The 24,900-nt window shown below is 32.3% G+C and overlaps 1 long non-coding RNA gene across 1 annotated transcript; it reads left to right on the top strand.

Moving 5' to 3' along the window:
* The first annotated feature begins 718 nt into the window (after window positions 1-718).
* LOC134705416 (uncharacterized) lies at window positions 719-24,428 on the top strand. The gene is made up of 3 exons (XR_010105555.1): window positions 719-847; window positions 19,826-19,944; window positions 24,125-24,428. It is a non-coding gene; the product is annotated as an uncharacterized LOC134705416 (long non-coding RNA).
* The last annotated feature ends 472 nt before the right edge of the window (window positions 24,429-24,900 follow it).

The following is a 24,900-nucleotide window of genomic DNA, read 5'->3' as shown; positions in this document are numbered from 1 at the left end:
ACTGAAAATTTCAGCCATTTTTCAGTACTGAAAATTTTAGTCATTTTTCAGTACTGAAAATTTCAGCCATTTCTCAGTACTGAGAGTTTTTAAAAATCATTTTCAGTACTTAAACTTTTTGTCATCTTTAAGTACTTCGACACATACAATATAAGGTCAATGTCAGAAAAATATATAATGTTTTTATACTGCAACTAGTTGTGTTTATTTTATATAAAATATTGTAACAAAGCTCTAAAGTGTACGATGTCAATTTCATCATGGCACACTTTCTCCACAATCAGGGGTCCATGAAGGGATGAAAATAAGTCTTTCGTTTGTGTTACGATTTTAACAGCTATCAATTTATTAATTTATGTTGCAGTATAAAAGCAATGTTAGGTAAATGTCAGAAAAATATAAACTTTTTTTGTGGTTGGCGCAAAACTGGGGAAGGGCTCGGTAGAACCTCGTCCTTCCCCAGTTTCTTAGCCTCATACAAAAAATATGTATGAGACTGCGAAACTGGGATAGGGCAAGATTTTTCTGCGCCCTTCCTTTCCCCAGTTTTATTCAGATTACTAAAAAGTTTATATCTTTATGACATTGACCTAATATTGTTTTTTTTCTTATACTGTAACCTAAATTAAAATTGATTTTTAAATCGTAACTGTTATATATTATTAGCATGAATATCAAACTGTTTGTATCCCTTAATGAACCCCTGATTGCGGAGAAAGTATTGCATGGTGAAATTGACATTGCATTAAATATAGAAATCAACGACAACGGAAGCCCGCAATGAACGGTGTTTTAATCTTTTGCTGACGACAACTTCCAAATCTACTTAGGACCAGGATTTTTTAAGGTAAAAAATTACGTAATTTATCAAAATAGTTCACATTTTATTTGGTTAATAGTATGGTGATCACGAAATCAAATAACGTGTTCAAACTTGGGGCATTTTAGTTGGTTGCAGAACATGTCCGTCCTGGGACAACTCGGACCGTCTAACAAAGACAGCTAGGACCATCTATAATGATAACTCAGACAAAGACAAAAGGAACATGTTTACTAAGTTTCAAGTTGATTGGACTTCAACTTCATTAAGGTTTATGCACCATTCTGTAGCCATTTTTGAACGAATTTTTCAAACCTCAATTGTATCAAAAATAAAGATATAAGGAATAATAGAGATAGGCCATTCAGTACATGTTCCAAGTGGAAACTTGATGCGAAGCATTATTGTTTACTGGTTCATTGCATTTGATAGAAAAGGAGGACTTTGTGGCAAATAAATCAAGATTTTTATAGAAAATCCACAGCCTTTAATACAGAGATTTTTGTTATAAAATTTGAAACATAAATTACTCACTTAATTTTCTATGATGTGCTAGTGTTTATTTTTTACAAAAAGTTCTAAGTAACCTGTAAACTCCAAAACACCTCGTGCTGAGTCACTAAAGTCGAGCGCACCCTAAAAGGTGTACTTGATTTTGGCCATATTTATACTTGTCTTTACCAATAACTACATTTATAAACTTGTTTTAAGGAAATCAATGCTAGCACTGCATGCAATAATCCTATATCTATCATCAAATTGCCAAATATGTGAGTACAAGGATAAAGGCTGTGGATTTTCTATAAAAATCTTGATTTATTTGCCACAAAGTTCTCTTTTTCTATTAAATGCAATGGAACAGTAAAAAATAATGCTTTGCAACAAGTTTCCCCTTGGAATATGTACAAAATGGTCTATCTATATTATTCATTATATCTGTAGTTTTGATACATTTGAAGTTTGAAAAGTTCGTACAAAAATGGCTACAGAAGGGTACATAAACCTTAAAAACTACCTCGACCACACACGTTTACCTGAAGTGGGACAGACAGATGGGGGAGTATACGCTCAGACCAGAAAACGTAATGCCCATAATTGAGGCATAAACAATTGTAAAATAACATCTTTAGAAAATTATGTATCAAGTATATTGCAGCAAAATAGGCTAGAAAGGGCTAAAGAGAAAAACAGTATCAGCGAATACATTGGTTGACAGAAAATTAGTCTTTGAAATAAATAAATAAATAAAAGATTTAAGGAAAAATAACGAGTCTGATGAGAAATATCTAAATTAATACTTCTTTTTTATTCCAATTTTGAGTATATATAAAATTATAACGTAAGCATTAAATTTGCCTCAATGTAGTTACTGCCTTGTAATAAAAGAAAGGTATGTGTATCTGACACAATATAGCTCAAGTTAAATGAAACCCTTTTTCAGACATTTCAAGTATATTTTAAATAATATTAATAATTTTATTATATGAAACTTTTATGAAGAATCTGTTGCCATCTAATACTTTCGAATAGACCTGCAGAGTTTATTTTCAATGCATTGTAAGTCAGGTTATGTATTTTGAAACTACCACAGAACAAACCATTTATTTTTTGTAATTATCAAGCCCCCCCCCCCCCCCCCCCCCCCAGAATATTAAATAGTTGCCTCCTTAGAAGGACACTATATTGACAACTAGCTGGATAAATAATAAAACACACGGACAGTCACAGTAAGGGTACGACCTTTTGTTTTTCTAAGGATGGGAACGGGGCAGCACGATTTTTTGCGGATTTTTTTAATTATCTTTAAAGTCTTAACTTGTCGCTAAGCATGCCTATTGATTCCAGCTCTTACCAGGCCACCATATTTATATTCAAAGACCTCCTGCCACCTCCCCCTTTTAACCCCAAAAATTAATTGATTTTCTACTTATTAAACACGAGTTTAAATTGATTGATTGTTAGTTGTTTGCTTTTAACGTCAAGCGACTAATATTTCATATATAGTTTAGACAGGACGCGAAATTTAAAGTCATGTACGAAAAATGTATACAATATCATAACAAGTAAGGAGATGTGGTATGACTGCCAATTTGGCAACTATCAACTGGAGATCAATGAAGTAGTATTATCAATTTTAACTAACCGTGCGGCCTTTGACAAAAAATGACAAATACCCATACTGTATATCAGTTATAAAAGGCCACGACAAAAAAAAAAAGTGAAACAATTAAGTCGAAATAAACTAACGGCCTAAGGAACGAAATCAAAAGTTCAATGAAGGATAACTAGAGGCTCTTAAGAGCCTGTGTTGCGCACCTTGGTTTATTAAACAAAGAAAAACGATGGATTCATGACAAAATTGTTTTTTGGTGATTGTGATCTGTTCGTAGATCATACTTTACTCATCATTCTTGCTACTTACAATTTTCTCTATCTGTAATGAACTTGGCCCTTTAGTTACAAAGGAACACATTTTGTAAAAACTTACCCAAATTTACCAAATTAATGAAAATTGTTAAAAATTGACTATAAAGGGCAATAACTCCTAAAGGGGTCAATTGACCATTTCGGTCATGTTGACTTATATGTAGATTTTAATTTGCTAAACATTAATGCTTTTTGCAGTTTATCTCTATATATGCTAGCATTCAAGATAATAACCAAAAACGGCTAAATTTCTTTAAAAATTACCAATTGGGGGACAGCAACCAACCAACCAGTTGTACAATTCATATGAAAATTTTAGAGCAGATATATAAAAATATACTTTAATAATGATTTTGGCTCAGTTTGGTTGAATTTGGTCCAGTAGTTTCAGAGGAGAAGATTTTTGTGAAAAATTTCTGAAAAATTGGTAAAAAAATGACTATTAAGTGCAATGACTCCTTAAGGGATCAACTTACCATTTCAATCATGTTGCTTTTTTTGTAGATCTTACTTTGGTGAACATAATGGCTGTTTACAGTTGATCTCTATCTATAATAATTTTCAAGATAATAACAGAAAACGAAAAAAATTTCCTTAAAATTACCAATTCAGGGACAGTAACCCAACAACCCATTGTCCGATTCATCTGAACATTTCAGAGCAGATAGATCTTGACCTAGTTAACAATTGTACCCCTTGTCAGATTTGCTCTTAATGCTTTGGTTTCAGAGTGATAAGCCAAAATATACATTAAACCCCTATGTTCTATTTTTAGCCATGGAGGCCATCTTGGTTAGTTTGGTTAGTTTGGCGGGTCACCGGACACAATTTTTAAACTAGACACCCCAATGATGGTTGTGGCTAAGTTTGGTTATATTTGGCCAAGTAGTTTCAGAGGAGAAAATTTGTTTATAAGTTAACGACGACGGACGCTCAAAATTCGGATTTGTGGACATATTTTTCCTGTCGACAGGAATACATAACTTTTTTGTATTAAAAGATAAACAGATAAACATAATCTGTTTTATGTGAAATTATTTGTAAATTCTGTTTTAAATATATATAAAATGTTCTCTAAATGTGTGCAATTTGTTGTTTTTTTTTCTTCTTCAAATAATCCATATTTTTTTAACGAAAGTTTACTTTTGAACACTATTTTTATTTGGTTTTTTTAAACTGAAAAAAGTTTTAAATGTCTGAATATCTATATTATTTCTTTTTATTAAACATAATTTGGCTAATTTATAAACTCTGCACTTTCCCTCTTTTTTGCCAAATTGAGTCCTGTTACCAGGAAATGGTAAACATATGGGGCTCAGGATAGTAATATTTTTTTGTTAAGCTCATGTGGCTCTATTGAACTAATAAAGTTTAATTTCGCGGTCACACTAGGCAAAGATCGCACTACGATCTGTGAAAAAATGCAAATGTTGACGATCGTAGTGCGATCTTGAAGATCACAGTAAGGTCGCATCACGGTCGTGGTGAGGTCTTCAAGTTCGTGATGAGAGTATACAACTTTGAACATGTTCGAAGCAATCGTGGTGGAATCAGGTATTAGTGAGTTCGCACTAAGGTCGTGGTAAGATCGCAAAGGTCGCTGTATCATTATAGCGAGAGCGTAGTGTCACTGTGAAAGCGTGATTCTATTTGGAGAGACCAGTACCATAGTGTGGAAACGGAACTGTACGGTTTTCTAATAATTTGGTCATTCGGGAGACGGTCAAAAGGGGCCCCGACATTTGCAAAATAACAAGTTGATTGATGAAAATTTGATGAACTCTTATGTTACTATATATAGCTATGTAACGTTTCTGCTTCAAGTTTTGGTAGCTAAAATATTCTTATAAAGAACCAATAAAATAATAAGAAAGCTATGTACATCCACACGTTTTCCTTAGAATGATGGAGCTCCATGTGAAACGATCAAATTTGTCACACAACAGCGATCAAAAATGTATTAAAAAACATCGAAAAATGTCTAAAAAAACCATCGAAAAATCAATGTTTGCTACCTGAATTTCCACATGTACCTTTTCTGATATATAGTCGTACCTGTCTGAAAGTTTTGAAGTCATTGTTTCAGTAGAAATCCAAATATATCGATTTTCTCCATGTCGGATATTTTTATTGACTGTACAATCGCTTGCAAGTTTACTGTACAATCACTCTGAGCCTTCCTGAACAATATCTACGAGAAGAACATAAACCGTGTACTATCTCTTCTGCCACATTCATGATTAGTTTATGTTTTCCATGATACTTCTGTCATATAAATATTTATCAAAACTGCTGTAATCCAATGCTGCAACACATGTCTGGAATGATTTTCTCTCCTTTTTCTGTTACAATTTAATATCAATTAGTTATTTTGTATTGTTATCAATTTTTTATACCTAAATTACACACTCAAAAGTTGAGTCTGCCTGAACGGATCAGGCACGAGGGGAGAGGGAGAGTTGGTGATTGAAACCCCATTCAAGTTTTTCGATTTTTATTTATTTTGTGGAATTTCAGGGTGTTCCGTGGTTTGGATCCCGCACCTGATCTGATATCGTCATAGATAGTATTAAATGATGATCCGATCATTCAACTGAATTTTTTTTATAGTTTGGTCTTGTGTTGTGATAGTTTTGTTTTTTTTAGAAATGAGCGCACACAGTCATTTTTAACCCCGCCAAATTCTGTATGTACCTGTTTTAAGTCAAAAGCCCGTAGTTCAGTGTTTGTCGTTGTTTCGTGTATGTCATATATGTTTTTCGTAAATTGTTTTATTATGAATTAGGCCGTCAGTTTGTGTATTAATTCTTATTTTTCATGTCGGAACCTGTTATTGCCGACTATAATTGCTTAAATCCATTTATTTTTTTAACTTTGAAAATCCAATCACATCTCCTTATTTTTATATTGAAGATATAAATATGGTTTGATAAAATGTTGTTCTCACTAAAAAAAACTTTTTCGTTAATTTGTCGGATTCTATAGTTGGGAATATTGAAACGTTCCCGATATAAAAAAAAAATCATGTTGTTTTCTCTGTCTTTCAGATAACAAGGCCTCTCCAATCCTTGATAAAATTTAATTTTACTGGAGTGTTTTCTTCCAGTAGTTATAGCTTGTAGTAAACAGAAATCTCATTGGAAATTATACCACATCTTCTTATTTTAATATCGTGTTTATGGACATATAATACGTGTCTTTTCTTGGATCCGTGGTTAGCTACCACCATTTCACATTCGAATTCCTTTATCAAGTTACAATATTCCGAACATATTTTGTACTGTCCTTTTCTTTTTGTCTTGTATACTTATTCAGTGTTTGTTTGTTTATGTGTTCAATTTGTTTTTCGTTCATTTTTTGTACATGAATAAGCCGTTAGTTTTCTCGTTTTACATTGTTATTTCGGGGCCTTTTAAGTTTTATAGCTGACTATGCGGTATGGACTTTGCTCATTGTTGACGGCTGTGCAATGACCTATTGTTGGTAATTTCTGTCATTTTGGTTTCTTGTGGAGAGTTGTCTATTTGGCAATCATACCACATTTTCTTTTTTTATATCTATTGTATACATTTTGTTTTTGTCTCTGATATAGTCACCTTAAAAGGGTTCCTTGATAAGATTTTAATTGTTAAAATGACTGGTTTTGTGCTTATTTTCATTTCAAATACCATATACGAATATAATAGGACATACAAGGAATATGGAACGCCATAGCTGTGTCACAGTGGAAAAATGGACAAAAATTGATTTTGATACTTTTTGGACATTTTGTTAAAGATTTTGTAAAACCAGTGATTTTGTTATATTTGCAATATTTCTCTTTTGATATTTTTATTGTGCAAGATTTAAGTCAAATTTAGAAGATTAAGTTATAGATATTTCATATCTTTTGGACAGTTTTGTGGTGTTTCGTAAATTATACCATAGCTTTTGTTGAAACCCCCGGGGCTTCAATAAAAATATAACACATGTTATTCTTTAAAAGCTTTATACTCTAATGTAGAATGTAGTGTACGTATTAATGGTAATATGACTGACTGGTTTAATGTTGATTCTGGATTGAAACAAGGTTGTGTTTTATCATCTATAATGTTTAATATATATATAAATAATTTGGTTGATGACATTAATGCTTTGAATATTGGTATTAACATAGATGATGAAAAATTAGCTATATTGTTATATGCTGATGATGTTATTTTAATGGCAGAGAATGAAGAAGATTTACAAAAAATGTTGAATGTGCTTAATACATGGTGTCTCAATAATGAGCTGTCAGTTAATATAAATAAATCTAAGATCATGCATTTTAGAAATCCAGCTGTTCTACAAACTAAATGTATTTTTTCTATTGGTGGTAATAGTATAGAATGTGTAAAATGTTATCAATATTTAGGCTTATTACTTACTGAATATTTAGATTATCAGTTAATGGCTAAGGCAGTAGCGAAGTCAGCCAGTAGAGCATTAGGATTATTAATTGTAAAGAGTAAAATGCATGGTGGTTTCCAGCACAAAATTTTTTCTAAACTGTATGATACAATGGTATGGTCAGTTATTAGTTATGGCGCAGGTATTTGGGGAACAAGAGACTTTTCCTGCATAAATGCAGTCCAAAACAGGGCCATGAGATTTTTCATGGGTGTTGGCAAATACACACCAAATGATGCCATAGCTGGTGATATGGGCTGGAAACCTCCATGCGTTAAACAATGGTCAAGTGTCTTGAGACATTGGGCTAGGTGTTCCATAATGGACCCACACAGGATAAATTTTAAAATTTTTAAGTGGTCTATACGAAAGTGTAATACCAGAATTAAAAACTGGAGTTTTAGAGTTATAGAAATGTTAAAATTGTATAATTATGAGCAATATTGTAATTTTGAATCAAATGTATTAAACAAAAATTGTATTAAACAAATTGAGGAGGATGTATTTGATAAGTTTAAATCAAACTGGTGTACAAGAGTTGCTGCATATGCAGAGGGAAGTAAATTAAGAACTTACAAATTGTTTAAAAATAACTATTGTACTGAAAATTATTTGCAAAATATTATATCTTTAAAGAACAGAAGTTCATTTGCTAAATTTAGATGTGGGGTAGCTCCACTAAAACTAGAAACTGGAAGATATGAAAAGAAAGAAGTCCATGAGAGGACATGTTTTAACTGTAGCTCTATTGTTGAAGATGAAATGCATGTCATTTTAAAATGCCCATTATATGTGGATCTAAGACAAATCATGATACATGAAGCTTTACATTTTAATGAACATTTTAACCTTTTATCAGATAATGAAAAATTTATATTTTTATTTAGTAATGACAATGTTGCTGCTATAGTTGCCAAAACCTGCAACAGCATTTTATTAAGAAGAAATAGTATTCTATTTCACTAGTTTTTAAAGAAACAAATGTTTTAATATCATTTAGTAAAAATGTATATTGTGTCAGAATTTTTAATTCTAAATGTGTAAAAATATGTTTATATGTATATAGTATATCTTAAAAGTCTCTCATAAATCTTTTTTAGATTGGTACATGCAATGCAAATGTTTTAATGTTTTAAATCTATGTATGTGAATCTCATTTTATGTTTGTATGTGGTGAGACTATAATAAAATATTGAATCTGAATCTGAATCTGTTATAGTAGTCTCAGATTAGTCGTATTTGACAAGCCAAGGCTATAATCCCATAAATAAGTCTGTTTGTTCTATAATCGTTAATTATCATCTACATGTATGTGTTAATTTTTCTGTTATCCCTTATTTGAATTTTCTCACTCATTTAGAGAAATATTTGTCAAGTACAAATAGTTTTGGTTTGTTATATAAACTATGTTGTTATTTTGATGTGACAGATTGGATTTAGTATTACACTGAGCAGTCCCAACTCTAAAATTGTATTCCATGCTGAACTTATTTTTATTAAGAATTGAATGCTTCTTTTTGTAAATTTATTGGGGTGTAAAAGCGTTGACCGAAGTACATTTTGTATGAAGCGCGGAAGCGCTTCATTCTAAAAATGTACGCACGGTCAACGCTTTTACAACCCTATAAAGTTACAAAAAGAAGCATTCAATACTTATAATAACATTTTTTAGCTAGGATTATAAAAACACGATTTTCATGAAGTTTAATTTTTAAATTCACCTGTGCACTTTATTGCGGGACCTCGTGTCATCATGAATGAAATGTTATTGTCTCGTGCAATTGCGTACGGAATAACATGTGATGTGCAATTAGCCAATCAGAATAACGTATTATAATGAAACATACATCTAATGTAATTATTAAATTATACATCGCGCTAACCAGAGTCGTCTTTTGTTACAAGAGCTAGTCCAAGAGTCAGAGTCCGTACTGTTTATTGTGTGTGTGTGTGGTTTCAGACCAACACATTCCCCAGTCACAGATACATCCAGAATCTATTTGTGATAGCTGTCTTCCGTTGTTCATATTTAGTATATGCTGTTAACATTTAATTATTTTCAGGGTTTTTTTCTCGATTATGAGTGCCCTTTTTATTATGTTCACATGGTTCAGTAGTATAACAATTATGTTGAGCAATAACATCATAATGATCAGTAGAATAATCATAATATTGTGCAGATCTGGTATTATATTCAGCACTTTAATCAATATACTTTTGTCTTTATATTCAGTACTTTTGAAAATATCTTCTGTCAACATATAATAATATGAGGTAAATTTCTCATTATGTTGATTACAGAAACGGAAATATTCAGTGGTCAAACACACTTTTTATACGCCTGTCGTCTTTAGACGGGACGTATTATGGTATACCGTTGTCCGTCCGTCTGTCCGTCCGTCGTCCACACTTCGGATAAAAACGCTTTCACCAATTTCCATAAAACTTAAGTGAATTGTTTATATCTATTGACGTAAGCTCCCTTTCGTTTTTTTTTTAATTTCAGATTTTAAGTTTTGGATTTATGGGGCTTTATTCATAAAAAAGGGGGTCCGTCGTCCACACTTCGGGCAATAACTCAAAAACGCGTTCACCGATGTCCATGAAACTTTGGTAAATTGTTTATATCTATTGATGTAAGCTCCCTTTCAATTTTAATAAATTTTAGATTTAAAGTTTTGGATTTATGGGGCTTTATTCATGAAAAAGGGGGATTTTTAACACTTTGGACAATAACTCAAAAAGGCTTTCACCAATGTCCATGAAACTTGGGTGAATTGTTTATATCTATTGATGTAAGCTTCCTTTCAATTTTTATAAATTTAAGATTTTACATTTCCTTTCTATGAATTTTTATGCTTAAAAAAAGGGGGATTTTCCAATTTTGGGACAATAACTAACACTTTTAAAAACAAGTTAAAAGAGCAACGGGCGTATCATGCGCTAAAGCGCAGCACTTTGTTATCAGTACTGTTATCATTATGTTGAGTTAAATAAATATTATGTTCTGTAGACTGATCATTATGTTCAGTAAAATAAATATTATTTTCAGTTCAAACAACTTTATGATCAGTGGTCAAAATGTTTTATGTTTGGTTCAAAAAATATTATACTAGGTGGTTAATCAATTACTTTCAGTGCTTTTTTTTTCATTATGTGGTGGTGGTAGACTTCCGAAAAATAACCGAAAACATGTATAATTTTTTCGGTTTTTTTTCATACTGTCAACATGTCGTCTGCTATACAACGTGCTCTTGCAGAACTTAATCTGCAAATCTTTCAAATTAAAAAGTTTAAAAGATGATAGGATAGAAGATGACACTTTTCAGCAGCTTACTGATCAAGACTTGATAAGACTAGGTGTTGAAACTATTGGTGATAGAATAAAGATTGAGGGAAGCGATGAGGATGACTCTGTGACTATATGACACAAACATTAGCAACTATAGGTCATCATAATGCCCCCAATAATTAGAAAAAAGCCCCCGCATAGTCAGCTATAAAAGAGGGAGTGTCCCCGAAATGCTGTGTGGTAGACAGTGTTATTAATTAATTATTAGCGCCCCTTGTAAAACTTCAAATTTCATAATTAATGTATTTCATTGTTAAATAATTTACATGAAGCTTATATAAGTATATATTTGTTAATTGCATAGCTTTTGCTATTTTAATTCGTTGGTTAAAGATATTTATTTATATCGTAAAGTTTAATATTTGCATCGTCGCAAAATGTTTGGTTACCCTCTTTGTATACATTCAGTGAGAAACTTATATATTTAATAGATCATACCAAATAGAAAATTGATACTTCTTGTCTATCTTTGTTTTTGATGCGTTTTGTTATTAGATTTAGCCATGTGATTAAGGATGAATTGAGTTTTCTCTTATACCCCAGTCCCACTAAGCCACGATCGCACTACGATCTGTGGAAAAAATGCAAATTTTGATGATCGTGTAGGTCGCAGTAAGGTCATATCACGGTCGTGGTGAGGTCTTCAAGATCGTGATGAGCGTGGCAAACTTTGAACATGTTCAAAACAATCGTGGTGTGGTCGTGGCGAAATCAGGTCGTAGTAGAAGCGTAGTGAGAGCGCACAAAGATCGTAGTAAGATCGCAAAGGTCGCTGTACCATCGAAGTGAGAGCGTAGCGAAAGCGTGATTCTATTCGGAGAAACTGCGCTACGATCTCATTGCGACGTTATTACGACCTCACTACGACCATCACGTTCTCACCGCGACCAAACTACGCTTCCACTACGACTATACCACGCTGTTCACGACCATAGTACGATTCTAGCACGCCCTTGCCGTCCTCATCACGCTCTTCTTACGACCTGACTTCGTTCATACTACGACCATTATTCTCATTGTCATTTTCCCATAAAATATATTAATTCTCTCCAGGTTTTGTTTGTCTGTATGTAATTTAGGAGATAACTGTATTGTATTTTAAGCTTGGCCTTCGTAAAACGTAGATTTTACTGTCGCAAATTGAGTTTACCTAGCGACGCGGAGCGGAGATAGGTAAACGGATATTTGCGACAGTAAAATCAAGTTTTACGAAGGCCAAGATTAAAATACAATACAGTTATCTCCATTCTAATGCCACATATTAAAATAAATGTCATTTAATAAATATTTTGGCTTAAAAATGGCATAGATGAAAAAGTCCGCAAAACTGTTGCATTGTCTTTAGCATCTAAACAATGTGACGTCATGTGTTTACTCTGGATGTCAAACATGAATACTAAACATATTTTTACTTTTCCTACGCTTCAAAATGGTTTCAATATAGACTAAAAGAAGATTTTGAGGCTCAAAATGTGAATATCTTGTTTATTTTTTGAGAAATTACATATCCCAGAATTCAAAATGGTGGCTTTCTTAGTTACGGACTGGTAGAACGTGGAATCTAACCCCTCAAAATATTTCTCAACGTCCAATGAAAATTATCGTTACAAACTAATTGCATTAGAATGGGACTTTTTGTCCATTTTCTCTAACGGCTCAACCATGGTTCTTGTTTTCATATAGATTAGACCGTTGGTTTTCCCGTTTGAATGGTTTTACACAGAAATATTTGGGGCCTTTTAGATCTTGCTGTTCGGTGTAAGCCAAGGTTCCGTGTTGAAGGCCGTATCTTGGCCTATAATTGTTACTTTTAAAAAGTGTTACTTGGATTGAGAGTTGTCTCATTGGAACTCATACCACATCTTCTTATATCTATTGACACATCTGTTTCATATCTGATATCGTTCACTAAAATATCGTCATTTCAGCTTTATGGACCAGCAATAGGTTGTAATTTAGGTCGGATTGGTCGGTCCGACTTCTCTACTTGATAAAGATTCGTTACTATGATATCAGAGCTCCATCTGCCTCTACATCAACCCTAACACCACGCCCACGTGTTCTAGTAGATTTTGATGGCATGACTGTATTTTTTTTCTCAAGAAATCTACGTATTAATCAGAAATAGAACTGAAGGAATGATACTGTATTGATATGGAACACGATGTTGACGTTATTGCTGAGAGCGTAGTAAGATCGCGGTTTGAATGTTGTGTAATCGTGGTAAGAAAGTGCTATAATCGCAATAGAAGCGTGGTAAGATCGTTTTGCAATCGGATGACTCGTGGTATGGTCGTAGTGAGAACGTGATGAGCGTAGAAAGATCTTGATAAGCATAGTAAGGTCGTAGAATAAGCGCGGTGAGAACGTGTTATAATCGTAGCGGGATCGTTGTAGAAGCGTAATGAGGACGTAGTAGCATCGTGAAAGCAACGAAAATTTACATTTTCATGCCGCTCATACCGCGACCTCACCACGATCTGAATTTAATTTAGATCGCGGTGATCGTGGTCTAGTGGGACTGGGGCTTAAGTTCAGTATTTTTGTAATTTTACTCTCTACTCTGTTACCGGCCACGAAAGAGCTCATCAACCAGAGAATTAAGTTAATAAACACAAAGCTGTAATAAATTCCAGTAATTTAAAGTTTTGGAAGCTCTTTGGTATTGTAGTAGGTACTTTAAATGAAAAGAAAAGTTACAAGTAACATATCATATTAGTTTAAACGAGTAAACAATCTTCCTATATCTAAACACTAGGGACTATATTCGTGAGCAAGCGAAGAAGAACAGACAATTGTGGTCTCGGTCGTATATTGGTATGACGTTGGCGTCGTCGTCGTCCGAAAACATTTGGTGTTTTCGCACTTTAACTTAAGTATAAGTTAAAGGAAACCTGTGAAATTTAAACACAAGGTTTGTGACCATAAAAGGAAGGTTGGGATTGATTTTGGGAGTTCTGATCTCTTCAGTTTAGGAATTATGGACAAAAAGGGCCAAAAATAGCATTTTACTTGGTTTTCGCATGTAAGTACTTTCAGTAAACAGAATTCTATTAAATTTTAACATAAGGTTTATGACCACAAAAAGAAGGTTGGGATTGATTTTGAGAGTTTTGGTCCCAACAGTTTAGGAATTAGGGGCCAAAAACAAGCACAAGTTTTTGCACAATATCTTAAATATAAGAAAATAGAAATCTATGAAATTTTCACACAAGGTTTATGACGACAAAAGGAAGGTTGGGATTGATTTTGGGAGGTTTTTTTCGTATAAAGCTGCGCCCTGTGGAGCATCTGGTTCTTTTAGTGGCCCAAAAGCGTGGAATTCATTATCCAGTAAAATAAAAAAATAAAAAAGTATATCTACTTTCAAATACTCTTACAAGTCATTATATTTTTTTAAGTGTCAAATGTATGAGTTAAGCCACAATGTATTATACTATAGGTGTTTTTTATACGACCTCAAACATTTTTTTGGATCGTATAATTGTATGATGTCGTTGTCCTCTGCGTCGTCCGAAGCCCAATGGTTTCCGGACAGTTTCTTTAGTTTAAAAAATAGATCTTAATGATTTTTTTCTGAAGGGTCAATACCACAAAAGGAAGGTTGGGATCGATTTTGGGGATGGTTGTCCAACCGTTTTGGAATAAGAAGCCCAAAACAAGGATTTTTCTAGTTTAAGAATAATGTGTATAAGTATTTCATTTGCTCTGAAACTGTACCACAATGTTTAAAACCACAACTAGAAGGTTTGGATTCGTTTACGGGGTTATGGGTCAAAAGTTTAGGAATAAAGGGCCAAAAAGGGACCAGAAGCAAGCATTTCTCTAGTTTCAGGACAATAAGTTGTGTGTAATTGTATTGACCTCTCTAAAATTGTACCACAATGTTCCACATAACACAGGGGAGGATAGGATTAAGTTTTGGAATAATTGCCCAAATATGTAGGAATTAGTGGGGCCAAAAGAGAAGCATGTTTCTAGTTTCCAAACAAAAATTGTTTAGGTGAATGAAACTCTCTGAAATTGAAATACAAGGTTCCATACTACAAGGGAAATGATGGGATTGAGTTGAAGGGTTATTGCTTAAAAAGGGAGTTTCAATAAAAAAAATTTAGGGGGGGGTAAATTTTTTAAGGGATTACATTTTTTCCAAAATTTTCGAAATTCGAATTTTGAAAAATTTCAAGAAGAAGCCTTCATTTGCACAGTATTGTACAGTAGATTTGTTAGATCTCTGGCCACATTTATTTTGTAACAAAAACCTTTATTATGACAAAAATTCGATCACAATCCAAATTCAGACAGTATCAAGCTTGAATATTGTGACCAAATTTGCTCCAACCGTTCAGGGTTGGACCACTGCGGTCGTATAAAGATATGCCCTGAGGAGCACCTGGTTGTTGTTGTAATTATAGTTTGTTTATTTAGATCTATTGTTTACATTTGTATATTAGTAAATTATTCATTTATGTAGTTGATATTGCTTATTCTCATTTCGCCTTAGCTGTCAAAATTTAATATAAAATTAATCCCAGTTTGCCTTAGTACAAATTTTCAGGTACACAAGAATTAACTAAGGCGAAATGGGAGCTTCTGTAAGCAAGAAAATTAAGTTATGTTTTGTTTGTATTGCAATTGGTTGATATTTGTTATTTTGATGTCAAATTTTACCATTTAATACTTTTTAAAAGTATGATATATTTTTTTTCATTTTTGGTGTCCCACTTTTTATAGTTGCTCTTTTTTTTCCTGAAAGTGTTTTTTTTTTTTACTAATGTGTTATATTTTGTAAATGAAGTCTTATTAGAGATGACAAATTGGATATGAACATTTCATATTTTAATGAATAAATAAAGACAAATATCATACAAGTACAAGGCACTGATATACATATTTGAAAATTATCGCAAACTCAAAAGAAAATTTAAGAACATTAGTTCTGAAGAAAATCGTCAAATCATGAAATCTTCGGAAAACAATACAAAAAAACTTTAAATAAAGCAATTATTGCTCATAGACAGAAAATGGCAAAAAAAATAAACACATTGAGATCCCATTACTCAAAAGAGTATTGGAAATTACTAAACAGTAGAAAAAAGAGATCCCAACCTGAAATCCCTATCAACAAATTATTCGATTTTTTTAAACATCTGAACGCCCGCCCCCCCCCCCCCCCCCCCCCCAGAAATTGAAGAAAATACAAATATTCCAATTCTAAACCCGAATAATGTTGATAGGCTTAATGAAGATCTAAACAGAAGAATTTCTACAGACGAAATTCTTAAGGGCATCAAAGACCTGAAAAATGATAAAGCATTTTGGGGATGATCGTATAATAAATAGACAATAATAGTGCATTGACTTGACATATCAACGATATAAGGATGAGGCTTAGAAACGGGGAAATGCGAGGCTGTGCCGAGCATTTTCCCCGTTTCAGGCCGAATCCTTATATATCGTTGATATGTCAAGTCAATGCACTATTATTGTCTTTATACTGCAATCTAAAAAAAACATTTTCAATTGTTGTTTAGTATGGTAATGTTATTTATTTGATTTAAATATTGGGGAAATCCCCCTTTAAAAAGACCTCATATCACACAGGCAGAAAAATATACAGCACGATGCAATGTACATCATTACCTGTTGAACCCGCAATCAATGGTGAACGAATTGGTTTGATTACAAACTAAAATATCAACAATTAACACAACACATTATGATTTATAGGTTGCAAACAAAAATATTTAATGAATGGCTATTATCTATTTTGAATTTATTGAACCATAAAACTAATTTTTGACTCTTCACAGTTTACATAATCTGCTTCCGGATTATGTAAACTGTGAAGAGTCAAAAATTAGTTTTATGGTTCAATAAAATCAAAATAAATTATTGCCATTCATTATAAATAAATTTCTATCAAAAATAAGGCTCAAAGAACTTTTTATATTATTTATATTAACAATAACAACGTACACACATGTTGGCGTATGAATACACAATGTCAGAGTGGGCGTGTCGCCATCAAAATTGACAACATTGAAAATAAAACTAATAATTTTAACCAATCAGAAGACAGTAAAAACACCAAATTTATTTATTAATTAGTAAAATATGTTTTCCCAAAAATTGTAAAAGAACATTTTGTGCCGTTAAACACATCGTTGTTTACATTGAAAACAAGAACAGGTTGAAGAGGTTGTATGAATAATTAAATATAATTTCTACAATTTCTATTTAAATATTCATGAGGAAAAGTGATATCATGTCAGTGACTGTATATGACATACATGACATAGAAATATACGGTCAACGCATTTTGACTACTCAAATAGAACGAGTGCAGTATAAATGAATATATCAAGTCTTCAGCTAGTTTATTCATTGAATTTTACGAAAAATTATTTAACGCTATATTTCGCACTGGTATTATACCTGACAGTTGGCTAGTTGGTGAAATTAAGCCTGTTTATAAAAATAAAGGACTGATAACAAGTTGGACCCCAAAAATTTAAGACCAATTACCATTTTAAGTTGTACGGGGAAACTTTTCACCGCAATTTTATGCGAGAGACTAAATCTTTTCTCTGAAGAATTTATGATTTTAAACGAAAACCAATGTGGTTTTAGAAAGTGTTATTCAACAACCAATAATTTATTTGTGATATATAATTAGCACAGTTTTGGACATTTTTTAATATTTTTTTATTAAAGTTTTAAACAAGTCAGAGAGGAAAAAAATGTTTTTTCCTTTCTATTAAACTTTTTGTGTTGCATAATGCAAAGGATAATTAAATTATTTTGATTTTTCTAACTGCATGAATTAAAAAAAAAATGCAACTTTTATCAAATATTAACAAACAATATTTCAAGAGAAGCAACTTTCCAACTACATTTATTTTTATTGTAGATTTTTCCTGATTTCACAACTTTTGAAATCACTTGATTTATTTAAAAAAATAATTAAAGAGAAACAAATCCCTAACTACATGTTGTTCAAATTGCTATAAAAACACAATGGTTGAATTTGTTTATTTAATATTTTTATTTTTAATATTTATTGTATGTAGAGAGCCTTATTGAAATTTGGTTTAATCCTAATGAGTTTTTATTATTATTATTATTCTAACTCGCAACTCAACTTTTAAAACTCGCAACAAGACTTTTGTATCTCGCAACTCGACTTTCGTTACTCACAACTCGCAACTCGACTTTCTTAACTTGCAACTCGCTAAAAAGTGAATCTCTTGCGAATTGCCGAAATGATGTCAGAGGTGGATTAAGAGGGGGGGGGGGGGGGGGGTCCAGCCCTCTTTTTGGGAAAAAAACCCTGCTTGCTTATAAAGTGAATCTACGAAGCTTGACTGGAGCGAGGCCCCTCTTAGGCAGTCAGCGGGCCCCCACTTATGAAAATTACTGGATCCGCCACTGGATGTTGCCATCAAAACTGTGTCACTTAATAATTTGTCTCCGGGTATATTGTTATGCAATCTGTAACTTTACTACAATGGTTCTTTTACGGTTGCCATGGTAAGGGTTGTTTTGTTTTAAGGGGACAATAATTTGATGGGTGTTTTTTTTGGGGGGGGGAGTTGACGAATAGATCTAATCATTTAGATCTGTTGCTACGCAAGTTTATATTTTACTACAGCAAAGCTTCATTTTTACGTTTTTATACGCCCGTCAAAATGTTGACGGGACGTATTATGTTATACAAATGTCCGGTGTCCGTCCGTCTATCCGGCGTAAACATGTCGCGCCGTAACTTGAGAACGACTTATCCACATTTCACGAAACTTATTGTAGATGTTTCTTATGATAGTCAAATGATCTGTATACTTTTCGGTCAAAATAAGATTAAAACTTTTTGAGTTACGGCACTTAGTAACTAAAATAGGGGTGGGTTTGTTTTCACATGTATATCAAAAACAATTTTGGATTATTGCTTAAAACTTTACACACTTCTAAGTTATATTATTTTAAGATCTGTATACTTTTTGGTGATGATTCAAAATTTCATTTTTGAGTTATGGAGTATTTTGTAAAAAAGGGGGAGGGTATTTTTACATGTCACGACGTATCTCAAAATCAATTTATGATTATTGCTTAAAACTTTACACACTTCTTTGTTATATTGATCTTAAGATCTGTATACTTTTTGGTGATGATTTAAAATATCATTTTTCAGTTATTTAGTATTTTGTAAAAAAAGGGGGGGGGGGTATTTTTACATGCATGTCACGCCGTTTCTCAAAATCAATTTATGATTATTGCTTAAAACTTTACATACTTCTTTGTAACATTAATCTTAAGATCTGTATACTTTTGGTTTTGTTTCAAAATTTTATTTTAGTGATATTTAGTTTTTTTGGGTTCATATGTCCCTCTGTATCTCAAAAACAATATATGGTTATTGCTTAAAACTTTCTCAAAAATTATTTATGATTATTGCATTAAACTATCACACAAGACGACAGGCGTATCATGCGCTCATGGCGCAGCTGTTTATTTTAATTTGTATGTGTACAATTTAGTTCCTGCATTTTAAGTTGCAGAGAGTTAATTTTCCTCATGCTCTGGGCATGTTGGACAAAATAATTTCTTTCAAGTCTTATCAGCCTATAGTAAAGTTTTAAAAAATCCATTTAAAAGAATTGGTTGTCATATTTGTTTTAGCCCACTTTGCTATATTCATAAATTTTTATCCGTTATCATTGTCCTTAACTTATCTAAAATTGTAAAAATCTGTTTTCCTCTGCATACTAATGAGCTTAATTATATTACCAAACTAGGGAACAAGAAATCTTCATAGGGATACATAGATTGAACATTTTCTATATGGATCCACAGAACTCTGTGTCTCACCTGCCGTTGCTGCTGTTAGTGTAAAAGTGTGATGTTGACTATAAAAGTAAGTATATTTATCAGTAAAATACAGAATTTAAAAAATAATATATGTGCATGTATCATACTCCATCCATGAACTATGGATAATTCTAATATGACGTGCTTCTTTCGCTATGTAAACAACACTGTGTGAAAATTCTCGATATATCTATACTTAGCGCAGACTCAGAGATATACATAATAATGGATGTTACAATATACCTCCCACGTAAATCCACATGTATCTGAACCTACATTGCAAACGCTTTGCCAAATTAATTGTATTACTAATTTTAATTAAACAAAAAACATTACAGAACTTTTATTCTTATTCAGATGCATAATAAAAAGAATTAATGTATTGCAACTAGTTTTGTTTATTTCCTAAATATAGTAACACTGTATTTTTTGTGCAAAGTCAATTTCATCATGGAACACTTTCTCTACAATGAGGGGTTCATTAAGGGATGCAAATAAGCTTTATATTTATGTTACGATTTTAAAAAAAAATCAATATACCAATTTAAGTTGCAGTCTAAGAACAATATTTAGTCAATATCACAAAAACATTTTTTTTTTTGTAACCAACGAAGTTTGTATAATATTGTATTAAAATGGAATTTTGAGGTTTTCTATTGACGTTACGCACGATACTGGTGTCACCAAACGTAACGTCGAATTACGACGTTTTCTACATGGAAAAATGAAACGTTGAAAAACGACGGCATTGAAAGACTGAATTTGATGTTTTTTTGATTCGATTGTATGTTTGTTTTGTTTGTTTCCCTTTCAGTTTACGTTAATTGTTTCTTTAGTTTGTCATTTTTAATATTTGTTTGTTTACTTTTTAAGAAATATACAAAATATAAGAGCAATTCAAAGACAAAATAACTCGTTCAATTTTATTCCGAATAGTCTGTTATAAACTGCTTTGCTCTGCCAGTCCAATTATTTCTTCGTGAATGGCCAAGGTCAATCAATTACGGAGTCTGTCAAAATATCATTTGTTACATATAAGACAGATTTGACACTCACAATTACATTTTTACGTTGAATTAAACTGTACGATAAAGGTCCTGTTTTTCTGTAATATAATCCACGAATAACGGTAGTTCCTTCTGGGTACTGACCCTGCCAATCGTCAGTTTCCGAACTTTGCAGTTTTTCTTGACATGATCCTGCCTTCATTAGATAAAAGTCTTCTCCTTCATCGTCTGTATATAATGCAACTAAACTTCCTTTTCGGATCATATCAACAACCTCGAAATCGTCTTTTGATCTTTGAGCTTTTGTATGAGTCAGGACTTTTTTAACATCAACTAAGACATGTTTTGCTATTTCATCATTTTCAATTTCGTCAGGGGATTTAACAATGTTCATTTGCCTTAATTTTGCCATTGTAGGTGACTGCTTAGATTTTTTCCCCGTCAAAAGGTTAATCAAAAGTTCAGCCTTTTTTCTAGGAGTCTGAGGAAGTGCTCTCTTAAGTTTTTTCATTGCTCTGGATTTTTGCATTCTATTTGTAAAATTCGTTACATCTTCAATTTCTACAATTTCAAGATTTTCTTCACCTTTTCTTATTTCCCTAAACCTTCTGACATTATGCAAGTTTTTCAATCTCCTAGCTTCAGCTTTTTGTTTAAGTGAGTTGTGTTTTTCCCTTTGTCTTCTCTTTTTTTACAGCAGCTATGGAATTTTTGTATTCTTTTATTCTCTCATTTTGTTTCATTTCGTAGTATAATTTATTTCTCTCACTTTTTGTTGTTTTTTCCTTTCTCTATACATTTTCATTTTGTCAATTTTACCTTTTGATTTCATGATGGAACCTACAGTTGCAAAAATATCTTTAATTTAAAACACATCGCAAATTAAATACGTCGAATTGACGCATAAGAAAGGTGACGTCAAAAAAAGATAAATTTACGTTGAAATACGAAAAAAGACGTAGGGGACATTTTGTTAGTCTCAGAAAGTTAGAAATATCATTAATTAACTAAACGGCTATGGCAATACAATGGGTACCATTTTAAAGCTTAATCCATGAGCAATCTGATAAGCATAAAGTACAAAGTGTGAAAGCTTCGCATTCTGAACTGAGATGACACAATCTAAGAAAATGTGTAAGGAAACGTTGAATGTAGAATAAGGGGACATTTTGTAAGACTGAGAAATATGGCTTGTTTTGTTTTCAAAACAAACACGATTTTGAGCAAACTTTTATACGTTGAAGTATAGTTTATGAGCCGTCTTTCTATATTTTTTAATAGTGTTAGTCATTTGAAATATTGCAATTATTTAGAGAAGAAACTTTTATATGCAAATCTAGTGACGTTAAAATCAAATGATAACAATGCTTACAGTGGAGTCCCCGGTGTCCGCGCGGTCCGTGATATCGCGCATTAGCTGATTTTGTCATATCAACACAGTAACACAAACAAAATCGTTCTTGTTATTGTTTTAGCCTTCCGAAGGGATGAAAAAGAACAAAATTGATAAGTTCAAGAGTTAAATAATAACTGCAATCCCGTGATTTGCCATATTTGGCCAATTTCCATTTAAAAAATACATCATCAGATAAAATTTGTTTTATTTAAGTCAAACTTATATCAGATTGAAATAATTTTTTCTCTGCATCCTTGGCAGTGTATTTGATTCAAACTCAGCTATATTTCGTAGTATAAAATCTTCCCTTTATTTAAAATAAGCTATTTTTGGAAGGCATGCGCGAACTCACCGGACATTGGAGAAACTCTCAGAACAGGGGTTTCCCTAATTTTAGACACACATTATACAAAATCTAGAGAATGAAAACATGCAAACAGAAGATTTTATGAAATAAAAGTATGTTATGAATTTCTTCACACAATATTATCCAATTATTAGTTTTATCAGTTGAATGAAGTAAATTCATAAGTCTTAGGTGCGCGGATACACCGGACTGCACCGTACCTTTATTGTTTTCCGCCACCATTTTGCCTATTGACATGACTTTTTCGCCAAAAAAGACGTCACAATTAATTTGTTAGTTATGACGTTACTGAGTGAAATTTGGCGGAATTCATGCAACGTTTGCAATATTTTTAAGAGATTACTTGAGTGATTACGGTAAAATTTTGTTACATCTTACAAGTTATTTTCATAACAATTTTGGTTTAAACAATCGGATTGACAAACACACATTTTATAAAACGACTATCTAATTTAAAAATGATAAAATACAATTAAAACGGAATATTTTGGTATATAATGATACAGTTTTGTTTTACTAACTGAAGTACATATTCGCCATCCAAATGTTAATACACGTCAAAGTAAGAAGTGACACCAGTATCGTGCGTAACGTCTATTCTATTGCCTTTGATTCAGCGAGTCAACATGGCAGCTCCTTCTTTAAGAAATGTCAATTTTGGATTTGACGGTAGCTTACGAGAAAACATGTAAATTAAAAATCGGAAATATTGGGTTTGAGAATTAAACATATTTTTTCTAGCGGTTATTAACGAAATAATTAATGCAAGTTAAAGATGTATGAGAATATTTGAGCTTTATCTAACAAGGAGTAAAAAAGAACAGCTCCACACACGGCATACCAACCCTCGCTTCAGTTTTTAAATTGACTTATTTGCCCTATTAGAATCGAAATAATTCATGGAAGCCATAGATTTGTTGTACATTTACACATGGCCTGGGCCGTGATATTCGTTAATTTTATCCCTCGCTAACGCTCAGGATAAAAATTCGAATATCACGGCCCAGGCCATGTGTAAATTTCCAACAAATCTATGGCTTCCATGAATTATTTCTTAATTAAAACAATGTTATAGCAATAACTAAAAATTATTCATAGATCTAATTTTAAGGGTTAACTTATTATAGCTCTTCATCTTTTATATATGCTTTGGATTTTAAATATTTTGGCCACGAGCATCACTGAAGAGACAAGTGTTGTCTAAATGCGCATCTGTTGTAGAAAAATTGGTACCGTTAATGTTAATATTATATTTTTTATCTTGTTCTAGTTTATCATGGAGACTGCAATGATAAATTATAAATCACAAAAAGTCCTTAATCTCACCATTGCACATGTCAGAAATGCTAAATATATGGACTCATCTTTAAATTCCTTAATAATAACCCTGATTGGTAAGGTTACCGTAGTATTTGATGATTATTTAAGAAAATTGTACCCTGAAATTTATTTTTAGATTTCAGCAACAGAATGAAGAATTCCAAGAGTCTAATACGATTTATTAAACAGGATTTTATCATTGAATCAACATCCTACAAGAATATAACATACAAATAAGTAATTATGTGCAGGGAAGAACATTTAAACAAAACTGTAAGAGACCTACAGTGGTGTATTTTTAAAGAGACCGAAAGAACCTGTAATAACTTGCCATGAGTGTATATTTTCCAAACCAGAAGCTCGTTCATAATAATATACAATTTAAATTAAAATTATTGTATGAACATTACAGATAAAGTCTCAAAAGAGAAAATTTAGTTTTAAATGAAACATTGAACTACAAAACATTGAAATAGTCCTTTCCATGTTGTGGGACATGTAGAAAGTTTATGCTTTCACCATTCATGTAGCTCCATATAGAGGAATGGGTCCCTGTCCCCTCCCCCCCAAAAAAAACCGCATTCGTATCCGACAGCAATCAATCAATAAAAAACACCAAACAAAAATCAAAAGGAAAACATACCATCGACACTTGATACATGTAGCATGCTCTGCATTGTGAATGAAAACTAAATCAACAAAGATTTTTTTTATGTTTTTTTGACATGAGAAGGTTCCTCCTACCTTGGTACAGGCGTTTGAATAAATTATTTTTAGAATATTAAGTTGATAAATGGAATAGAAAAAAAATCTTTCGTTCTGTCTTTTGCAAGTAAGACCCTTTTCCCTGAGTAATTTGTTTCAAATTTGATCAACAAATACAACTAAAATCCAGGATGCGAGTCATCGATG

Source organism: Mytilus trossulus, chromosome 2 (genome assembly GCF_036588685.1).
Source record: "Mytilus trossulus isolate FHL-02 chromosome 2, PNRI_Mtr1.1.1.hap1, whole genome shotgun sequence".
Taxonomy (NCBI): Eukaryota; Metazoa; Mollusca; class Bivalvia; order Mytilida; family Mytilidae; genus Mytilus; species Mytilus trossulus.
The sequence above is the reverse complement of the archived record's forward strand: the minus strand, read 5'-3'. Positions and strand labels throughout refer to the sequence as shown.